Below are 22,581 nucleotides of genomic sequence, written 5' to 3'. Positions count from 1 at the left end.
ATGGCCCACATGCAAATGTTGGCTGAGTGAGTGATGGGTTTGGAATACAGAATTCCAAGAAATGAACGGTTTATCTCTTGGGAAGAATACTCAAAGAGAGATGGGAGGTGTTTCTGTCTCATGGAGAAAAGCTAGTATGTTTTTCTTGACTTTTGGACAATGGTAGCACCCACAGGACACAACATTGGAGCATCGACACCAAGCAGGGGGTTAAGTTGCTAATGTTAGCCACCAATAAAAGCATAAAAAAAGGCTAAGCAAAGGTTTCAGCAAAATCTGATGCAATCACGGAGTTGGTGGTAAATCTGACCCCACGTGCTTGACGAAACCCCCAGTTACATCTCGTTTTCATCAGCTGCTGATGACAATGTCGACACGGCGCATCTCGCAGTGCATTTTCAGAAGCCTGAAGGTGCATTTGTCTGTCACACCACAGTGAAACACATGGATTTATATATTTTAATACTAGTTGAATACAGAGGCAGTTATGCAAAAAAAAGAGAAAAAAAAGATTCTCCATATCTTGCAGCAGCTGTATAACTGGCTCCTTTATGGTAAGCATAATGCTGATGTGCCGGGATTAAATAGTCAAACAACACCCCTGGTTTACGTGTTTAAACAATATTAATAAGCAACTACAATTCTTTACCAAGCTGGAAGTCATCGTCCTTAAAATTCACTCTTAGCTGATTTGATATATATTTAGGCAAATTGGTGGTAAAAGGCTGGAGACACCTGAAGCCTCGGAGCTGTGTGGTCAAAAACCCAGACGTTTTAACTCCAAATGACCACCTTTTAAATACGTGCACGATCTGGTTATCTCATTTGGCACATGGCATAGCTGGATTTTCACACAGTAGCAGGAGGTTATCTGGGTGAGAAGTTACTAACGTGCCGCCTGCTAGCAGCAGCTCTTCATCCAACTACTAACTGCTTCTTTTTCCTCCCATTTTGCTCTGCAAAGGAAGTGCTGGACATTTAAAAAAAATAAAAAAAATATGTTGGTGCTTAACTGGTCAGGCACTTTATCATCTTTAATGTCTTTTTTTTTGTTGGAGGTCACCGTGTTTTGCAATTTGCCTCAATTTAAGTCTTTTATAGCCATTCCCAGATCCTAAAACTGAGGACAAATGAGTGAACACAATACAAAAACAAAAAACCCACAGAGATATAACAGAGAAAAACAGCATTAGAAAAGAAACCCCCCAGCTGGGGCATGTGTTTGACAAATGTGCTTCCCTTTTGACTTTAGACAAGCCTACTGACATGTTCACATGTTGACATTCCCATTTCACAAAGAGCTACAGCCCTTGAAATCTTAGAAATGAAGCACATACAAAACTGTAGATTAAGGTTTCTCAAGAGGGGTGGTACGGCTCCCCGGGGGACATTTGGACAATGCTGAGGGGGCCGCTGTGAACAGGGGGAACTCAGGCAATAAATCCGGGGAGGATGGGTAATCTTTCTGTCAAGGCAGACGTGGAGATCGGTTTCAGGGACCTCGACCAATTAGACGTCCCTGAATGTGTAATGGGACAATTTAAAGTGGACGTTTCCAGCAGAAAGGCTGCAATCCAAGAAAGCCGTATAGACATCCAGCATAATGAGGCCAAGGCAACATTCCGAACCTATACCTGGCCTGCAACGTGGGCTGTTCATGGTGATCGTTTCCTGCTATTGTAAGGGAGCACTCAACTTTTGTACCTGGTTCAACCAGGGATTCAGCTAAGCTCTGCACATGTAGACCCGCAACTATCCCAGACTGATTAGTTCAGGTGCAGTCAGTTTCAAGCTGACACCCCTGCCACCTTCAGTCAGTAGGGATGGGCGGTATGCACTAAAAAATGTATCACGATAATTTCTGGCATTTATCCCGATAACAATAAAAAAAATACCAATTCCACTCACTCATCAATGGGATGGGATTCCTTCCTTCCTTCGTTCCTTTCGTTCTTTTCATTCTTCCTTCCTTCCTTCCTTCCTTCCTTCCTTCCTTCCTTCCTTCCTTCCTTCCTTCCTTCCTTCCTTCCTTCCATTCTTCCTTCTTTTCATTCTTCCTTCCTTCCTTCCTTCTTTCGTTCTTTTCATTCTTCCTTCCTTCCTTCCTTCTTTCGTTCTTTTCCTTCCTTCCTTCCTTCTTTCGTTCTTTTCATTCTTCCTTCCTTCCTTCCTTCCTTCCTTCCTTCCTTCCTTCCTTCCTTCCTTCCTTCCTTCCTTCCTTCCTTCCTTCCTTCCTTCCTTCCTTCCTTCCTTCCTTCCTTCCTTCCTTCCTTCCTTCCTTCCTTCCATTCTTCCTTCTTTTCATTCTTCCTTCCTTCCTTCCTTCTTTCGTTCTTTTCATTCTTCCTTCCTTCCTTCCTTCTTTCGTTCTTTTCCTTCCTTCCTTCCTTCTTTCGTTCTTTTCATTCTTCCTTCCTTCCTTCCTTCCTTCCTTCCTTCCTTCCTTCCTTCCTTCCTTCCTTCCTTCCTTCCTTCCTTCCTTCCTTCCTTCCTTCCTTCCTTCCTTCCTTCCTTCTTTCGTTCTTTTCATTCTTCCTTCCTTCTTTTCATTCTTCCTTCCTTCAATTCTTCCTTCCTTCTTTTCATTCTTCCTTCCTTCAATTCTTCCTTCCTTCTTTTCATTCTTCCTTCCTTCAATTCTTCCTTCCTTCCTTCCATTCTTCCTTCCTTCCTTCCTTCCTTCCTTCCTTCCTTCCTTCCTTCCTTCCTTCCTTCCTTCCTTCCTTCCTTCCTTCCTTCCTTCCTTCCTTCCTTCCTTCTTTCGTTCTTTTCATTCTTCCTTCCTTCTTTTCATTCTTCCTTCCTTCAATTCTTCCTTCCTTCTTTTCATTCTTCCTTCCTTCAATTCTTCCTTCCTTCTTTTCATTCTTCCTTCCTTCAATTCTTCCTTCCTTCCTTCCATTCTTCCTTCCATTCTTCCTTCCATTCTTCCTTCCTTCCTTCCTTCCTTCCTTCCTTCCTTCCTTCCTTCCTTCCTTCCTTCCTTCCTTCCTTCCTTCCTTCCTTCCTTCCTTCCTTCCTTCCTTCCTTCCATTCTTCCTTCTTTTCATTCTTCCTTCCTTCCTTCCTTCTTTCGTTCTTTTCATTCTTCCTTCCTTCCTTCCTTCTTTCGTTCTTTTCCTTCCTTCCTTCCTTCTTTCGTTCTTTTCATTCTTCCTTCCTTCCTTCCTTCCTTCCTTCCTTCCTTCCTTCCTTCCTTCCTTCCTTCCTTCCTTCCTTCCTTCCTTCCTTCCTTCCTTCCTTCCTTCCTTCCTTCCTTCTTTCGTTCTTTTCATTCTTCCTTCCTTCTTTTCATTCTTCCTTCCTTCAATTCTTCCTTCCTTCTTTTCATTCTTCCTTCCTTCAATTCTTCCTTCCTTCCTTCCATTCTTCCTTCCTTCCTTCCTTCCTTCCTTCCTTCCTTCCTTCCTTCCTTCCTTCCTTCCTTCCTTCCTTCCTTCCTTCCTTCCTTCCTTCCTTCCTTCCTTCCTTCCTTCCTTCCTTCCTTCCTTCTTTCGTTCTTTTCATTCTTCCTTCCTTCTTTTCATTCTTCCTTCCTTCAATTCTTCCTTCCTTCTTTTCATTCTTCCTTCCTTCAATTCTTCCTTCCTTCTTTTCATTCTTCCTTCCTTCAATTCTTCCTTCCTTCCTTCCATTCTTCCTTCCATTCTTCCTTCCTTCCTTCCTTCCTTCCTTCCTTCCTTCCTTCCTTCCTTCCTTCCTTCCTTCCTTCCTTCCTTCCTTCCTTCCTTCCTTCCTTCCTTCCTTCCTTCCTTCCTTCCTTCCTTCCTTCCTTCCTTCCTTCCTTCCTTCCTTCCTTCCTTCCTTCCTTCCTTCCTTCCTTCCTTCCTTCCTTCCTTCCTTCCTTCCTTAATGCAGAACCATAAATCAGTTTTACACAAAAACGTCATCAACGGAAATGTATCGTTTTTACTGCGAGATGACAAATTCTTACCGTGGGGAATTTTTTTGACGGTTTATCGTGAACGGTAAAATATCACCCATTCCTATCAGTCAGCCACCAAGGTGAGACTTCACACTATGAGTCTTCGCTTTTTTCTCCTAATTGAGATCATTCAGTGATCATGAATAGGCTATTCTCGTTGTCTGCTATGTTCAGGTGCCAGGACGATCGTGATGAGGTCAGGGAGCATTAGTGGTATAAAAAAACGTTGATAACCACTGCTGTAAGTCAGAGGACATACAGGGCAAAATCAATATGATAATAATTTGCCTGCAGCTATAATAAAAGCCATTTTAAGCTCATGCAATGCCACTGGAGACAGAACACAGATGGTGAAAGGAAGGCAAGCCATTGTTATTTGATAATAAAGAAGCACACCACATTGTAAGTAGGGCTGATTTTAAAATAGAGCTTCAATCCCTAATGAAAAAAATAATAATAATCACATGCTAAATGTTGGGGAAAGCAGCTGTACCATGTTTGACCATAAACAATCATAATAATGGACAGCGCAGTCATTTCCATGTCATGCAACCGGTCCTAAAGCTAATAGAGCAGCCTGTCCTTTGTATTGCCAGAGGAGCTCATCAACATGGACAATGAGCTCGCTTCTTTGTCTCAGGCTGTGGGCATTTTGACGCAGGACCATCATTCATTTGAGCAAATGCATACAATTTACTTTGCTGTGCTTTTAAAGCCGCTTTACCACAAAAGCAGCTGCTGAAGTATAAACTTTGCCTTAAGAGGACTGTCACGTTCAGTGGAAAAGTGTACCTTGACAGACGGGCTGGCTGCATCGATGATGTGCGAGTTATCTTTAGTGCCGCTCAGAGACTCTGTGAATATGATATACAGCTCAGTCTTGAAATGATTTATATGACTGACAGTGTTGAGAGGGTTCCTGCTCTCCCAAGATGCTGCCCTGAGGTCAGCTGAATAAAAGACAGGGTGTAATTTTGGTTAATGCTATCACAGAGTTTTAAAATGACATCTTGAAAATACAAAGACATTTCGGTGTAATACATTTCGAATGCACGTCTCATTGCTTCGGTGCAACGTTTGTATATATTCTGCTCCTTAATAAAACATTATTAAAATGTCCAGTGGAAAGAGAAAATGCAATAAGTTCTGTTAATATATATTCTAAAAAAAGTGGGTATCAGCGTTAAGTGTCTAGTTAAACTGACACTTGAAATGTTAAAGTCAAAAAGCAAAATATACCTTGGAATAAAAACTAAAATGAAGTAAAGGGAAATGCATTCTGAGATACTGTATATCTCCAAAACAAGTCTTATGACCAAGTATAAATGGGTGGTGATGTGTTTCTCTGCAAAAACACACTCATTCCTCCTTTTTTTGTGTTTGTGGGGTTTCTGGGCTGCAAACTTTGGGAGGTAAAGAAACCAACTAATGACACCATACAGGAGCGAGGACTTTAAACTTAGCAATCACTTCAGATTGCAGTCACACACATAGACATATTCAAACTGCACTGATTTAATTTGTACCTCTACATTAAATCAGATGATGCAACATCTTCCCACAGGAAAACGGGATGCTGCAGATCTGTTTCTTTGGGCCTTGGAACAATGTGAAACAACATTTTCAAGGGCTTCGCTGTTATTACTCTGCTGCAAATTGCAGGAGAGGCCAGGTGTACAATTAGATGTTGAGGAGTCTCAGGAAGTAGAACGCCTAAATCTGAAAGCAGGATGCAATAAATTATATAAGAAGGACATTATTACATCTCTTTTAACACGGACTACTGTACTTGTGCAGGTGTTTGAAGTATCCCATTGGCTCAGGTGGTGGCTCAGTTCGGGAATGTTAACAGCTGATCAGTATCAGCTGACTCTTACATCACTTATCAAATTAAAACGAGATAATTAGGTGGTTCTGATAATGTGACAAGCTTGCTCTTCCTGATTATTCTGTAATTCTCTTTTGAGTGCTTCATAAACCAGACAGATTCTCCCATCCTGCTTGGCTTCATGCGTTGCCTTCGAATGCAGAGCCGTTTGCACAAAGTGATTATGAACATCTGTTTTCAACAAATTGTCCTGAATCCTTTGATGTAAGTCCCTGACTCAACTGAACGATATTTTGCAAGATTACCATACAAAGTAGTGGTATTAGCAGTGCTATTCATGCCAAAATTGAACTTATAGGTCGTGCTCATTTAAACTCTGTGAAAGGCCGCTCTGCAAATCTTTTCTTAAACGCATACCTTAAAGTTCCAATATTTGAATTTACAGGCCTTTGATTACTAAAATAGAGCAGCAGATTCTCAGTTCAACAAGAACAGACAAACTTATACTAGTAATGATAATAACCTAGAGTCTTTCAAGCAGCTGGTAGAAATGTTACTGTAGGAGGACGAGAGTATGGATTCTCCTTTTATCCAAAGAGCTACATCGAGAGTCCAAATCTGTAGCTGTCACGAAAGCACCTGCAGTTCCTCAAATGGCTAATAGGAGATGGCTCTAAAAGCTGGCTACTCTCGTCTGAGCCTCATGTAAACTGGTCTAGCTTAAGAGTAGAAATAAATACATTCACAGCCTGGTATAAAAATATATTTCTGATTTTGGTCTCCATTGAGTTTGAGTGACAGATGCATTTCAGCCTATGGCGTCAAACAGCTTGCTGGCACTTTAACTATTAGGCAGTTTTGGTGAACATGACTTCTTAGATGTGTAAAGACCAAACAGACCACATTCATTCTTATTTTAAAGATAATGCTGACTAGGTCAACCAGAGCCTGAGTTGGCCTGTACAGGCTGCTACACCCACGCAGAGCACATGCCGCTGCCGTGACGCCGTCGTGAACCCTCCGGACTTCTGCAACACTCCATTTCACCGCGGTGCAGTACCCCCCGCGACCGCTAGGGGTGCGATCTTTTCCTGAATGGTTTATCCGACTTTTCCAGTCAAAGTGAATCAAAGAGATAAGGACAACTATTGTGCAAAAAAACAAAACAAAATAAATCACACATAGCCTTAATGAAGAAAAGGGCGCTGAAAGTTCACTACTGCTTCACGAACCGGAAACCAGAAATGCGTTGCTACCAAGCGAACCAATCACAGCCCTCTCGGTCTGCGTTGGTCTGCGACCTCTTGACGCGTAGGCGTAGTTACAATTTGTGGGAGGTGCGCGTCAGGCGTGGCATGGCGTGCGGCGTGGGGTTCGCAACGCGGCGCAACCTGCGGCGTAGGCACGGCGTTGATTTGTTGCAGAACCATAATCCAGCCTTTAGGGTCCACAAACGCAGCTTAGCTAAGCGACAGGCAGCAGCTATGTTTGCCTTGGCCAATGGTCGCCATCCAGGGCTGATTGGGGGTTTGAGCCGAGGGTCCCGACGGAGCTCCATCAGAGCTCCGGCAGCCCTCTTTCCAGCTTGAGCAGCACTCATTTCAGCTGTTGCTTTGGTAGTCTCATCTGAGACGATGATGGCTGGACATAAATGATCAGAATGAATGTAAAGTAACAAGAGTTAGTGTCCTGGTTCGTTTCGCCCACTTGCCCAGTTTGGACTAACCGGGGTTGCATAGAATCAGCTCGTGGTCCAAAATGGGATTCAAAAGCACACTTTATTAGAAAACGTGTAGGGGACATCACTGAGGGTTTATCCAGTTTTTTTTAATCCAGTTTATGGTCTTATCAGTATATTTGTGGAAGACCACCAGCTTCAGGCAGCATGATTGACAGGACCCGTAGCCACAATGGAGACAAGATTTATACGTTTGGGTTAACAAACACAAAGACACAGTGTGGCTACACTGTCTGGTGAAAACATCACCACAAGCTATATATTTATGCAAGACAACGTCTTGTGTGCTGATGAATGTTGAAAAATTTGTAAATTTAACCTTTAAAGCTGAGCATTTTCAGGAGATTTTCCAAAATTTGCCTAACAAACTTAATTAAATTATGATTAGACTGGGTGAAATTAAAATGGGCAACATGCAGCGGATACATTAATCTACTAGGTGACAGTATATGAATACACAATCAGCTTTCAGTAGCTGGACAATAACGTTTTGACAACAGCAAACAGCTCTGACAAATGAGCCACATAGTTCAAAATGAAAGGGGTTCTTCCCTTTAACGATAAACTGCCCCATGAATACAAAATGTAAAAAAAAGCGTATGCCTTTCTTGCTATTAACAACTCTATATAGAATGGTGAAATGAGATATAATATTATTAATCAGCAGCAGCTGCTTTGGATCATTTCCTCCTTCAATATTACACAGCTAAAATGTATCAGTGAGTCCAACATGTAAGAGTGGGTCCATCCCAGCAGATACCACCACATGGACAGCAAAAGAAACAGAGTTTCTTCTAAAGGCCAGACTTTTTTTTTTTAGCATAAAATTAGGAATATGGAATCTGGAAGCTTGAATTTATTAAATTTATCTACATGCAAAACTTGTCTTGTAGAGATAATCCTAATAAATGTGACTCTGTCATAGCCTTAACTCTTTACACTGCAAGTAAACATATTTGGTAACTTCAGTAATACTATGGCTATAACAAAAAAACTTCAATATTCTCCAATAGCCCTCTGGAGTTGAAAGTCTTAGATTTCAAGTATTAAATTGACTGCCCTAAAAATGGTTGAGAGTAGTCAGACTAGAAGAATGCACTTTTCATATTGAATAGTAGGAAGATAGTCGATTACTTTTTTATCTTATTTGAAAAGAAAAAGCTGAAAAACAAAAGAAATCTGGTTATTTTTACAGTGCACCAAAGGGCCAAGTATGTCCTTGTTACATTACAAGTCTCAGAGACAGGGGCAGGCAGAGAAATGCAGAGTCTGGTGTTGAGAGTGATGTTTGTTTTCTGATATGATACTCTGCATACATTAAAGTCAGGGTAAAAGATGGCAAGTAGAAGGCATTTCTGCAACAACTGGGTTCTATACTTGTAGGCTACAACAAAAGGAAAGAACAAAGGCAGACAACATTCAAATTTGTCATTCCCACCGTGTAACCTATCGTCCTTGACTTGTACCTTTCTCTATGCATCACACGGACCGACTGAGGAGCACATTGCACAATCCAGCACAGAAAAATACAATGAAAATTCAAAAACTGCAACTAGCTAGCGGGACACACATGGCCAGCGTGTTAGTAGTTAGCCCATCTGGCTACATTAATCAGCGAGGCGTGTGTTTGTAAAGTCGTCGGAGCAGATGAGTCTCACTGGGAACTGGGAAGCGTGGCCAAACCTTTAGCGTTTGGAGAGTAGGCAGTTGTAATGTATTCACTAAATCTACGCTGTCAATGTGATTAAGTGTTAAGATGATATTAGACCCAGTGTGTCCTGGTATTATCCAGGTAAATCAGGTCTAATCTGCTTTGAGCCTCCTGGACCGAAATGACACCGTGGGATGCTTGTTTTATACATGGATTCAACAAAGCCGTAAATTTAAGATTTAGGTAATTAAAATTTAAAAGAAGTTCAGGTTTTGGTGCACTGAATATTTAATTCAGCCAAAACTGCAGAAAATTGCTGCAATGTTGTCGTCAAAGAAGGTTTTACATCAAAAGTTTGAGGATTGAAGTCAAAAGTTTGCTTTTCAATCTTCTTCTTATTATTGAAATTTTCACACCAAGGCTGTTTGTTTGCTGTTAAAAAAATAATAATACTAAAGACAAATTGAATAATATTGTAGCTTAAGTGTATTGCTTTCATATTTCAGTGTAATGGGAATTCCTTGGACATATTTTCCATCTTTAGTTCACTTAAATTTTATTTTGTCTGGCAGATTTTTCCCGTCAAATCCAAAATGATAAAGAAAATGTCAGTTTCAATAATTATTAAATATACTGTCATCAACTAAATCGAGTGTTGGAACAAAATATGAATAATAACACACCGATAAAGTATCCTAATATCAGTCTTATACTCCCATCTAAAAACGTAAGAACTGTGACATTTTATTCACAGCAATTACTGAGTCGTCCACACGCTACAAACAGTTACTAGCCAAGAGAGTATTTAGACCTTATGATTTTGATGTTTTCAACTCCCCACCCATTTTAATGATTTTAGGGTAATATGCATTTGTTTAAAAGAGGAGTGACCTAAAGTGATTAATACTTCATACAGTATAAAGATGTTAATAATTATTCTTCTTTACCTCAGGGAAAATTGGGGTAAAGAAGTTTCCTTTTAAATGGGTCAAAAAAGATAATTAACCACCAGTAAAACATCAAAAATTGCAAAATACCTTTCAGGTTGGATTAATGTTGCTAGTATTGATACTTGATGGTAAAATCAAAAGACTTGCAAAGAAAATATCTAATGATGAAGAGATGGCGCATTAACTCAAAAGCTATAAAGAATAAATAAGGATGAGGCTTCCAGGAACATCGTTATCCTCCAACGCCACCACAGTCCAGACGTGCTTCCTTCCTGGAATGTTCAGAGTACATAACTAGTGCTCAGAGGCATGGCCAAGATAAGAAGGCTAAAATGTTATAAAATTAGTGCATAATTACATTACATGTATAAGATCTACACGTTTTAACATCAATATTGGGCCAGGAACTACCAAAAGATTCTTCAGCGTGATTAACGACAGACTCTTTGTGGAGCAAACGGCTGGGTTTGCGGCCGGATCACTAATGGACACAAGATAGCCCTTCAAGCAAGGCACCAGCAGGGTGGAGGATGGGACATGCTATGGCAGTTATATTTAAGGATGCTGGAGCTTTTAAAGCTGAAAATCAGGATAAAGAAAATCAGGATGGAGGTGCCTTCACCGAGCAGAGGGGCTAGGTATCCCGTTTCAAATGTGATATTAAAAGGTACGGTAAGGCAGTGGTCCCCAACCTTTTCTGAACCGCGGACCGGTTTAATGTCTGACAATACTTTCACGGCCCAATCTAAAGGTGTAGTTGATAAAAACTAAATAAAATGACAAGATCGGCATTAAAAACTGTGGTATTTTCTCTATAGTAATAATAATAATGAATAATAATAAAACATAATTTTCGAAAAAATAAAATAAAATAATGGAAATTGTAAATTACATTTAACATGAGTATTTCTATAAATGTGTTTTTATGTTTTTATGTCTCATTAACATTATTTAAAGCCAGGCTTTTATTTTATATATTAAGGAGACCGATATTTAGTGCTTTCATTTTGAAGGCGTCTCGCCGAGACATTGTAAACATCCGGCGCTTCGGACTTTAATGGTAAAAGTTTAACGGCAGTAGAAAGTGTGTCTGAAAGACTAAACGAGTGTCAGGAATGCTAAAGTGGAGCCTAACTGACACAAAAAGCACCTTCTGATAAGGATTTGTTTTCTTTGCAAATGTTATGCTGTATTTATATTGAGTTTGGCTGTCGTGGTTATGCATGTATTGTGGTTAGCGGTAGGCCTGATTTATGGTTCCGCGTTAAATCGACGGCGTAGCCTACGGCGTTGCCGCGCACCCTACGCCGTAGGCCCTGCGTAGTATAGGTGTAAAGCGGAACCATAAATCAGCCTGTAGCTGTTATTACCGAGCGAGCAGCAGCTGCGTCAGTCTGTATTTAAGTTAAATGAAACTTATATGAATGTAGAAAGACTAACTCTATTTTATTTTATTCCTTTATAGCTCTTACAGTGTGTTTGCAGTGTATTTACATCCAAGGACAAAAAACATTGTGAACCATCAGTTTGAGAGTCAACCATCATCAGTCGGGGCTACAGAAATTATTTTTTCTCTCTGTGTGGCCCAGTACCAAATGAGCCACGGCCCGGTACCGGGCCGGGGCCCGGGGGTTGGGGACCACTGCGGTAAGGGATTTCTGGAATCCCTGAAATGTCGTGGGAGGGCTAACCCCAGACGTGAACCCTCCCCCTGTATGTGACTGGCTGGAGCGATGTTTGCTTTGCTTATAGGGGGGTAGGCTTGCCTCCCCATCGGTTTCTTTTTTCCAGTTTAAAAACCCAGGCTGCTGTTAAAAACTTTTTTAACAGTGCACTCATTAGACGAGCAGCTAGCGGATGGAGAGGAGATATTTACCGACTGTGACTAAAAGTGTTCTGAGTTACAGACTGTGTAGGATCACTCACTGTCTCCCACCGTGAGGGAGGACACACGTCTTTGAAAGTCATTTGGGTTGCTGCTTCAATGAAAGCTGATTAGGAAAAAATAAAGAAACCTATAAACATCTGAAAAGTATGGCTAAGGTCAGATACTCGAATGACAAAGAAATTTGAATTATTGGTGACTGTATATTTCTGGAAAAGTTCAAATTATTTAGATGTCGCTTTGACCTTTTGTGTTTGTTACTATTACTATTACCACAACATGTTCAATATTCTGAGAACATAGTTGACTAATAAATGTGATTGAGGATATTCCACTGACTTTAAACACAGCCTACACCTGTCTGACAAGAACTGGTTAATAAATAAAGTTAACTGATAGCGTGAAATACACGTTCGGAGAACACATAGTCATCTCAAGACTACATGCCAAGACTGGATGCAAGCTCAAGCTTTAGTTTAACTGCCCCTAAAAATAATCAGAGAATCAAATGTTACAGCCTGTGTAATGGATCATGTTTGATGAATTGGAGAGTGGAACTTTGTGATTCAGGAAAGGTCTTGTACCACATTTAATGGCTCTGCACCTCTGCTGCTAATAAAAGACACATTACTGGATATTTTACCGGGTTCTTTGTGTGATATTTTCCTCACGCTGCACAAGACGTGGTGGTACTCATCCCGGTTTATCTTATGGATGACTGTCGTGCGATATTGCTCAAAGGAGGTTACGCAAGGTGGTTACCATGGCATTTGCACGGGAGTTTCGCCAGATAAAGGGTCAGGTCAAGCTATTCTACTGCGTCTCTCCTCTGTGGTCGTGATGTGACTGAGAGCTGGGTCATTTCAACCTCCCTGTCTCCGACTGGTCGTCTTCGCACAGAAATTAAAGTCTCGGAGCCCCAGCAGCTGAAGCATTGACCCGGTATAGAGTAAATGTTTTATTTGAAGAAGCAGTAACTTGATGAGAAATCAGGTTAGAAACAGCAGAAGAAACATAAGGAAATGCAGGCTGTGTTTTCACATTATTTTGGGCTGCCTATAGTAAAAATGGTAAAACTGTCTTGACTTGGTGTGTGCCGCTAACTTGAGAGCTTGCCAGTGGGATTAAGTGTCAAACAGCACTGACACTGGAGGTAACATCTAATCCCAAAGCTCAACCTCCAAGTCAAAAATCTTTTTGATACATTGCTGAGGGCTCGGGTCAGTCCGACTCTATCAACTTGTTATGTGCACAAGGCTCTTGTGTGGACATGCTGGACCCCTGACACACACTCTGTAAGTGCACAATCCTGCAGAGCGTCCACATGGGACGGACTCACATCACTTCATCATGCTCTGACATAAAAAGCGGCGATGACAGGAGAAGCATCCCAGACAAGAGACACATTTTAAGAAGCAACAACATCTCAGATATCTCTGCCCTGAATGATGTGACATCACACGCTCTAGCTATATGCTATATGCTTATTTCCATGTGTGTGCACTGAACAGAAGTACAGCAATTTACTTTAGTGGGTTTGTATCTCTGATGACAGAGTGCACACCAAGAGTGTAATATTATAACACTATATGACTTTTCTTTTATTAAGAAAGTGATATAACTCGCAAATGCGTACTCATAAGATCAAATATTCTCTGACATAAAATAACAGACTGGTTTAACCAGTGAAAAGATAACGTTTGACCAGGAAAACAGGATTTCTCCCACCTCCCATCTGAGGCACAGTCTGGATCCATTGTTCTCATAAAAGCAGATGGTAAAGGCCCTGTGACTACAAGTGGCTGTGAGTGAAGAAACATATATTTGCACTTTTGAGAGTGTAAATACATTGCTAACACTTGTTTATTAGGAATGTTTTTTTATCTATAACTGCTAGATGTGAAAGCAATATCATTTTAATTCTATGGTATATATTGCTTTTAGCCAAAACCTTTTTTTTTTTTTTTTTTTACAAAACAGGTTGATGAGTTTTTAGCAGAAGCAAAAGAGATAGCAACAGCTGAAGCACAAAGGGTTCTGTTCTTCTAGAGTTGTTGGCAACCAAACAGTATGAACTCTGGTATCTGGTTTAAAAAAATAATTACAGATTTTAGAATGTGTGTTAATTTTCATCTTCATTGGCCCAACCCAAAAATTAAATAAAGGAAAGACAAAGCATCACATGGATGTAAAGGTCCTATATGCTTCTCCTGTCAACAATCACTTTAACTGGCATATACCACTTTTCAAGCCATTTAGCAGTTTTTCTTATAGGTGCAAGATTGATTAAACAGCAAATAAAAGTTTTGTAAATCACTTGTGTCTTTTTTTTGTTAAAGCACAATTTTCTGCTCATGCAAGCAGATTTGCATATGCAGATTGGTCCTCTGAACTCCAGGCGCCAACCAACCCAGCCCATTAATCTATACCCATGTGGGCTCGGCCCTGCCCCTCAGACGTGAGTCAACTTAAAAAGAAACATCCTTCTATTGTCTCTCAAAAAAGAAGTTCCTCTTTTTCAGAATGGTTGAGTTACTGGTTTGCATTTAGATTGCTATAAACATAAAGTGCGTTAATAACTATCTAATGGAATATTAAAACCTGGAAGGAGAATGGTGAAACATCATCTTCAGGAATAGAAAAAAGAAAAGAAAAAAAACTTGAATGATCAGGCTCAGAGATCATGTAAATATTTGGTGAAATGTAATAAAAGGGAAGAAAAAAAACATCAATATTTAATAGTGAAAGTAAAAGCAAGTTGTCGGGACTAAACAGCTGTGGAGCCTTAAGAAAAGAAATGATCAGTGAGGGGAAATAAAATAATGCTTTTATGTTCTAGGGAACATAGCGATTAGACTCTGGAGCAATGGATGTGATGAGTCCATATTTACCCTACTCCAGAGTGACTGTTGCATCACTGTAAGGATGTGAGGTGGATGAAATAAGGTGCCCATTATCCTGCAAGCCCGTGGGCGTAGGATGATGATCAGGCGCTGCTCCAGCTGGTCAGATCTAGGTCCGGCAACTTCATGTGACTAAATAATGACTACATGAATATACTGAATGGCCAGAATTTTCTGTCAAAAGATTTCTATTTGTCCTGATGGCTTGGGCATGCTCCAAGATGACAATGCCAGGACTCATTTGGCTCAAACTGTGAAAGAGTGGTTCCGAGAGCACGAGACATCATTTTCACACATGGACGGGCCTCCGCAGAGTTCCAGCCCTTAAGCCCTCCGGAAATCTTTAGGATGTGCTGAAGACGACGTTACTGAGGGCTCCGACTCTCCCCTCATCAATACAATGCATAAACAACTGTTACAGCACTGCATAAGCTTTTCAAAACATTACTATGGTGACTCCCTCATAATCAGAGCTAAAAATGAGTGTAGGCCTTTTAATTCTGGTCCAGTAGTGTAGTTTATTGTGGATGAGCAATGCTCACAAAAAGCTAAAGTAGGGCTGTGCGATTAATCGATTCTAAATCTAAATCGGATTTATTAATCAAAATCGATGTTAAAAAAGGAAAATCGGAAAATCGATTTTCCTTTTTTGCAGCTGGTTACAGTCAGAGCTCGTCTAGTCATCTTTGTTTGGTCAAGAAAATTGTAAATGTTGTCACTTTACTAAACTCAAGGAGGATTAACAGTATCTTTCAATTGCACTTCATTCCCAATAGGGAAATTTGTTTGCTATTTTTCTTTAAAAATAAAGATAAAATATTTTAAACAATTTATTCCATTGTCTTTTGTAGTTTTACCAAAAAAATCGAAAATCGGATTTTCAGAGAAAAAAATTGGGATTTTATTTTTGTCCAAAATCACCCAGCCCTAAGCTAAAGGTTTGGTTTTTTTTTTAAAGTGTTTGCATTTGAATAAGTTGAACTACTCTTTATGAAGATAAATATTTTGGAGTAAAGCAAAAAGGTGGAAACCTACAGAACCACTTCAGCCCAGCATCACGTATCATTTTAACCTTGCAGTCCTCAACCAATGGCAGCAGGGAATTTGCAGCCCGGTCGTCTGCAGGCTCAGGAAGATAACATGCAAGGGCCTACTCATCAAGTGCCCTTTCATATTATCTTCTTTTAATTCGACATTACTCTCTTTTAATGGCCATATAGCGAGTCTGTGTTATATGTGATAGCATAAGTTATGTGTCAAAGACATTGTCAAAGTCACAATGTCAAAGGAAAAGTGTTCAGCTGAAAGAGCGGCTGTATTAAAAACCTCCATGTGTCCAAGTCTCCCCGTTGATAGACACCGAATCCCCAAATCCCCTCAATACGCTCATCGGTGGGGGATTGTGGTAAAAAGCACTGAATAGAGTGTATAGTGTCTATAATCATGTGGGGAAAAAAGAAAATACACCCTCTTTGAACAGTAAGATTTGACATATTAGAGCAAAGAAAAGAAAATGAAAAAAGTCAACTGGTCAACAAGTCTTAAAATTGGATTTAAAACAAAGTCAGAAGAGCAATATGTCCCATATTACCTCAGGTCATCATATATTTATTAAGAACTAAGCTAAAAAGCAGCGGCTGTGTGTGAAAGGCTGAGTACATCCCATGTCTCAACAGCTTGTAGAGTCACCTTTACCAGCAACAACTTGAAGTAATTGTTTTCTGTGTGATGTTATCAGTCTCTTGCGATGCTGTGGAGGAAATCTGGCCCACTCTCCCATCCAATTTTAATTCTGTTTTTTTTTTTTGTGGTTTGGAGGCATTTATTTATTTATGCACAGATTTCCCACCACAGTTATTCAACTTTGGGGCCAGCGCTGTAATTTTGGCTCTTTGCTTTAGTCAGTGATTCTGTTGCGGGCTCCTTGGGCCGGAACCGTTGTCCTGATGCACGCCGTCGGACCGACTGGCGCTCGTCTGACTCAAGAAAACATTGCTGAACGGATAAGTACATGATCGACACGCCTGAACGCTCCAGATCAGCAAGATTCCAAAACATCTGCAGTCACACTCATCAATTATCAAGACATGCTTCTTTTATTATGTCCTGGTGCATAAAACTTTAGAATTGAAAGAAGGTCTTTATTTTTCACAAGACTGTAGTTTTAACAATCCAACAAAACCCTCCGATAAGCAAGCTCTGCTTTTATGAAAAAAAAACTTCACCTTACTCACGCCCACATCACCCAAACACAGCTCATTAAACATTAAGACACATTTGACACATTTTGTTCTGGCTTGTAACTCCCCACCTCATTTTGTCATCCAATCCATTAAGCAGTCATTCTTTCTTTTTCTTTTCATTTATCTTCACTTATCGTCTCTGTTCTCTCTGGAAACCAACTGACTCCGCGCTCACCGCAATATCAGCCTTATTAGTGCCTCACTATGCTTTAATGGAGGCGTGCTCCGCGATGGCAGCGATCGCTATTTGGAATCCTCAACTGGAAAACAGGTTTCTTTTTTTTTTTTTTAAAGGATAAAATTAGCACGTTTCCTGAAGTATGGTGATCACACTTGGTGTATGATGTCACTGCCCTTGATGCACAGCACAACCGTTAAAGGGAAAACAGACATGTTCCAGAAATGGATCATCAAATCATTAGTTTGGAGGAAATATGACTTCTAAGCAGGGCCATCACATGATTTCACACAACAAAAAGGACGTTTTAGCTTCAGGGGTCCCCCTGTAGGTGTGGAGGTTAAGGCACTTTTCTCACACCGTCTGAGATGTACTCCTGGCCATTTCTCAGCATCAAATACACTAACTACTGTATATTATTGCATGACAATACCTTAAAACTGCAGTTTGGGGGGGGGGGTTGTTTCGTTATTACAGTAGTTTTTTACAAACACTTGTGTGCCTTCTCCTGTGTTATTATATACAGTCATTGATGCGACAGACATTCTGGGATACGTTTCCTTCTCAAGCGTACGCGTGTCTCTACGGGACGCATCCTTGATTAAAAGGGCGGAGCACAAACACATCTGGGAATTCTGACTGTACTTGGAACTGGTTCCCTCTCTGAAAGGGAACCGTACTCCAGCTGATGTTTCACAAAAATACAAGTACAGTCGAGACTGTTCTCCCACATCGTTCCCCAGCGGTGCAACAAATGGCCAGCAGCTCCAAGAGCGGCGGCGTCACTCTCTACGTTCAAGAGGGTGTTGGAAATTTTCCTTCTGTCGTGAGCGGCACTCCCGCTTTGACTTCCCAAGCTGCTCCTAAAAGTGGCCTCGGCGGTACTTGGCCGCACATATTGGAATGCTGATTTATGAGCACCTGTTTTGTGATCTACTGTGTTACCTTGGCTTGATTGTATTCCTCTGTTGTAAGTCGTTACTGGAGCTTGATTGTATTCCTCTGTTGTAAGTCGTTACTGGAGCTTGATTGTATTCCTCTGTTGTAAGTCGTTACTGGGGCTTGATTGTATTCCTCTGTTGTAAGTCGTTACTGGAGCTTGATTGTATTCCTCAGTTGTGAGTCTTTACTGGGGCTTGATTGTATTCCTCAGTTGTAAGTCGCGCTGGATGAAAGAATCTGCTAACTGTAATCTAAAAGTACAGACGAGAATGCATACTAGGAAATGACTCTTCCTCCATCTCTTGTTCTATCACTACCATAATGTCCTCTGTAGCTCTGCTAGTTTTCAAAACCATGTACTACACTACAAGTGGAAACTGTGTTTGCAAAAATGTAACATGCAGTATATACTTTAAAATCTGTAGTATGCAGAAAATACCAGAATGGTAAGCTACCTCTGGGAAAATACACACCATACCATAATACAATGCACAGGTACCGTGGAAGCTGCTCTGAGTGATCACATGACCAGCTTACGGTCCTGCTATAGCGAAGTCTAGTAGTATAGACGTCGGGCTGTTCGATTAATCGATTTTAAATCGTAATCGCGATTATGTAATTAGAAAGATGTTAAAACGTGAAAATCGTAAAATCGATTTTTCACTTTTTTTTATTTTTTTTTATTTATTTATTTTTTTTTATACCTTGTCTGCACACATATTAATGATTGATACCATATTAATGATTGATGGAAATACCTCTCAATACCTGCGACAAGTGCCCCATTGGAGAGGCTCTTTAGTGTAGGAGGGGGCGTTGTAACATGCCACCGGGCATCCCTCAAGCCAGATGCCGTAGACCGGCTCGTGTTCCTTGCAAAAAACTTCCAAATGTGAATAGCAAATGTAATGACTGACATTACACACCTCTACCTCCTTCATGGGTTGCATGTCTTGTTTTATTTAATTGGAAATATAACTTACTGTATGTTTGCAAGTGCTGATTTGCTGATTTTTTTTTAGAGATAAAACTTTATATTTTATTATATTTTTTAAAACTTTTTTTCAACTTATTTTACAGAGTTTTGCACTTTATTCATTCATTTTTGGTTTAATAAGAGCAAAGTTTGCACTTAAAGCCCAATGGGGCAAATGTTCAATAAAAAAACAGCATATTTGAAATCATTTCTTTGCCTTTTGTCAATTCACAAAATAATCGTAATCGTAATCGAAAATCAGATTTTGAGAGAAAAAAATCTCGATTTTATTTTTGGGCAAAATCGAACAGCCCTATAGTAGACTATAGTCTAGTAGGGTGCATTCACGCCAGAGCTGCTTGGTCTGCTTTGCACAGCAGATTTGCTCAGATAGGAGGCCTAATTACGCAGTCCAACTCTGAAGTAGATCAAATACGCAAACTGTGGTCCAACTAAAAAACACAAGTATCGATCTGCTTCAAGTGCACTTAATGCAGTACGCAGACTACAACAGAGGGAATTGTGGGTAAACAATGCCCATACCAACGTGGTTCGTGGTTAGACGTTGAGTGGGGACGAGGTAAAATATCTGAGAAAAGTATGGTCAGACAAAACTCACATTTGCTGGTGAGCACTCACAAACACAAGGAAGTTTGTAAACTAATTAGCAGGAAATGAACCCTGCATTAAGCAATAGAGCAGCATGGTTTCTTCCTCATTGGGTTTTTTTGTCTTCACCTTGAGGAATTCTTTATGCAACGCCACCACTGGCCAGGAGGGGAATGTGTTATTCAAAAAGTTTGGTTTGTTTAACAAAGTGAAATGTGAAAGCAAAATCAAACCAGCTGAATGCTGCAACCTCAATCGAACCGAGTCCCCGATCATCTACAGGAACATTAGGTTTAAATGTGAATAGTAAGAAAAAAAAAAGGCAACACTTCCTAAAAATAATCCAATACTCCTTCAAATGAAATTGAAACACCTTGGTGTCCCTTTTAATAGGATCCAACCAAATTGTGGCAGGCTATTTGGTCTCTCTTCATTCCCCCAATACTTTGATTTTGATTCAAATGCATTTAATTTATACAAATGAGTTGCATGCATGAAGGCAAGCCAAGCCTCAGCCACACTCACTTGTATTTTAGCAACACACCAATGACTATTCAGAGAACGTCAGCCTGGGAAAGCAATCACAGCTATTGCAACACTACACCTACAAGAGTAATCCAAAACCCTCCGAAAGTCTACAAACCCACTTTATTAGTTTTCTGATGGATTTTAAATGTCACTTCTCCATCGCTACAGGCACTGCATCGGTAAGAGAGGAGAGACGTTTGCTCCCTGAAAATGAAAATATACCATTTCTCATCAGTGACCTGTCAGAACAGAGGTCCTGTTGTCTGCCATTAACTGAGCACTGCCCAAAACCAGCACTGAATATCAATGGAGCCTTGCCCTGGACCATCGGAGTGTGTGCATTTAATTCACCATCCCCATTTGCATCTTCCAGGATATACAGCCATCAGTGCGTTTGTGCGTGTTTGTGAGTCTCAGGGCTGTTGTGAGTTTGTTCATTGGAGAGGACATCTTCAGGCCTTTCACACACACTCTCTGCTCTCTCTGAGATTATTGCAGCACAGAACCGTGTTGCTCTAATTAAAGCATGGGCACAATCAGAAGCCCTATATCAAAAGCATCTATGCCGTCACAGGTCAGGGAAATGAGCCCGTTCCAATTAAAATCAGACTAACACACCGTCTCGGGGATGCATGAAGTGGACTGATCAAGTTGAGACGTGACAGATTATCAACAGGCAAAGGCCAATGGAAGGCTCCCGCTGGAAAGGAAGAAAATATGTGCTATGGCAACAAAGTGGCGCCGGGATTTCCATTGAAATCCCATTCCCCTGTTGTGACAGTGCGTCAAGGCGAGTAACGTGCGCAATGAGCCAAGTCACCAAAGCGTTAGATATATTGCGCACACTTTGAGCCCCTGATGGACAGACAGACAGACAGAAAGCCCCCCCGGTCACGTTGAGGAGGTGAACATATGGCTTACCTTCAAGACGCGACGCGGACGCCGGAATTATGGTGATGATGGTGGTGATGATGATGAAGATGGGCCGTCCATCTAAAAAACACGATTCTTCTGCTCTCTCCTCGGTGTCGACGGTTGTCTTTAACTAGGCCATTTCTTCTCGGATCGTGATTATTTGTGGAGAGGGCACCGCGTCGCAGGCTCTCGCTCGTCAGTACACCTTCTCGGTCTCCGTCTTTCTCCGGCTTTTCCAAAAAAAGCACACCTCATACTGCCCCCCTCCTCCTCTCATTCCTCTCTGACAACACCCTGCTCTTTTCCTTATAGCCACAAATATTTTACTTTTATAAGGCTGAGCCGCTGCAGGGAGTGTGATTTAATTTTTTTTCCCTTTTTTTTTTCCTCAAAAAAAAAAAAAAAAGGGGGAGACTCGGTGAAATAAATGCGTAACGCTATAGCGTCAGGACTGCGCGCGTTGCTTCAACACTCGGCGCAGTGATGTGTCCTCTTTTCCCACATTTGCCCCTGATCATGGTAATCCACGGTAGGTTATCTGCACCCGCCAAAGCCTTTACATCCCTGCCTGTGTCTTTTTCTTTCTCTTTTTTTTTTAAATATGAAAGAGCGCTCCAAAAAACACCCCTTGAAATCAGGTGTCCAATCTCTCCTTTACGCGCTTGCGTAGTGCTCTCTGTTGGTTTCACTTGGTATCTGATGCGCTGGACAGAATAAGCGCGGACAACTTCCGCTTAGACTTCATGCTTTTAGAGCAGCAGGGAAAGAAAAATAAGAGGCTGATGCGGTGATTGAAGGTGTCTGCGCTGGAGAAGGTCCTCACGGCTTCTGCTGAGCAGCCCCGTGCTCTCTCTCTCTCTCCATCACTCCCCCCTCTCCCTCATCTCTCTCTCTCTATCTCTCTTGGTGCGGCTGCATCGACTCTCCTATGAGGCTGATTTATGGTTCCGCGTTACACCGACGCAGAGCCCATGCCGTAGGGTACGCGGCGACGCGCACCTACGGCGTAGCTTCTGCGTCATTTATAGGCATTTATAAGCTACGTGTGTATGTATGACTTTTTATTTGATCAATTGCTCGTTATTTGAACTAAATTCTATATCCACAGATCCAAATTTTTAAATAAAAAGACGAATTTTCCGGAGCTGTCCGCATCAAACAATACATATTCTCCATATCTGACTCTAAATAAAAAAGCTGTTAAAACGTATTACCTTTGTAAGCTATATAAGATATTTGTTTAATTTTTTTTTTCTTTGTCAATGACGTATTCCCCTGGCGTATTTGTGAATGTATAATTGTGTAGTTTA

The 22,581-nt window shown here is 40.9% G+C and overlaps 1 protein-coding gene across 3 annotated transcripts in view; it reads right to left on the bottom strand.

The window, feature by feature from the left end:
- nlgn2b (neuroligin 2b) overlaps positions 1 to 22,085 on the bottom strand; it is a 116,810-nt gene extending 94,725 nt beyond the window's left edge. For all 3 annotated transcript variants that reach the window (XM_061740037.1, XM_061740035.1, XM_061740038.1), the window contains exon 1: positions 21,278 to 22,085. The gene's annotated coding sequence lies outside the window, so the exon portion shown is untranslated. The remainder of the gene's footprint in view (positions 1 to 21,277) is intronic.
- Positions 22,086 to 22,581: the final 496 nt, after the last annotated feature.

The sequence above is a fragment of the Cololabis saira genome, chromosome 14 (assembly GCF_033807715.1).
Source record: "Cololabis saira isolate AMF1-May2022 chromosome 14, fColSai1.1, whole genome shotgun sequence".
Classification (NCBI taxonomy): domain Eukaryota; kingdom Metazoa; phylum Chordata; class Actinopteri; order Beloniformes; family Belonidae; genus Cololabis; species Cololabis saira.
This window is presented reverse-complemented; position numbering and strand designations above follow the sequence as displayed.